The following is a 983-nucleotide window of genomic DNA, read 5'->3' on the forward strand; positions in this document are numbered from 1 at the left end:
TCTAAAGAGCTTTCAACTTTTTAAACCCACAGGACAGAGCAGAGTCCAAAGGCAGCGAGAGGAAACGACCGGCCCAGGACCTCTCTGGGAGTCAGGGCTGTAGGAATCCAGGTATTCTGATTCCCAGTTCTCCATCTACAGATTTTCTCTTCCCTCCATTATCAACATATCTTGAGCAGAGAACAGCCGCATAAACAAGGAAAATTTCCGGCAGGTTTTCCCTGGATCTTTCTAGCTCGAAGTAAGCCTGACATACGGATGCTTATTTTCACTCCTACCTCCAACCTCATCATCAGAGGCTGCCAGAGTGAACTTAGAGCAAGAGATTAAAAAAAACAAAAAAACAAAAACAGTCCTTAAAACAGGCCAGATCCTTTTGTGGTTCATAAGCATGATGATTGGGTTTTCAGGCTATCGTGTGAGATGTGCCTCACTCAAACCTTGTTACGATGTCTGCGCATTACCCATGTGATGGGAAGAAAAAGAAAAAAGGCCAGGGACAGCAGCTCACGCCTGTAATCCCAGCATCTTGGGAGGGTGTGGCAGGAGGATCAGTTGAACTCAGGAGTTTGAGACCAGCCTGGGCCATATAGCGAGACCCCGTCTCCAAAAAAAAAAAAAAAAAAAAAAATTAGCCAGGTGTGGTGCACACACCTGTAGGTGGGAGGATCACTTGAGCCTGGGAGGTTGAGGGTATAGTGACTTATGTTTGTGCCACTGAAATGCAGCCTGGGCAACAAAGCTAGACATTGTCTCAGAAAAAAAAAAACAAGAACAGGCCACAATGATTTCTATTTGTTGAGCATCTAATATGTGCCAAGCACTTCTAAGTATCCATCCTCTGGCATAATCTACACAACAATCCTGCAACATCGGCTCAGAGACCACAAAGCCAGGAAGGATCAAAGCTGGCATTTACAGTGAGCACTGCGTGACACCAGAGCCTATGTTTTTTGCTCCTTAAAATCTTAGCTGCAGTGGGC

The 983-nt window shown here is 45.5% G+C and overlaps 1 non-coding gene across 1 annotated transcript; it reads left to right on the forward strand.

Moving 5' to 3' along the window:
• The first annotated feature begins 370 nt into the window (after positions 1-370).
• Positions 371-474, forward strand: LOC116474038 (small nucleolar RNA U13). Its single transcript, XR_004249578.1, has one exon. It is a non-coding gene; the product is annotated as a small nucleolar RNA U13 (small nucleolar RNA).
• The last annotated feature ends 509 nt before the right edge of the window (positions 475-983 follow it).

The sequence above is a fragment of the Hylobates moloch genome, unplaced genomic scaffold (genome assembly GCF_009828535.3).
Source record: "Hylobates moloch isolate HMO894 unplaced genomic scaffold, HMol_V3 SCAFFOLD_8, whole genome shotgun sequence".
Taxonomy (NCBI): domain Eukaryota; kingdom Metazoa; phylum Chordata; class Mammalia; order Primates; family Hylobatidae; genus Hylobates; species Hylobates moloch.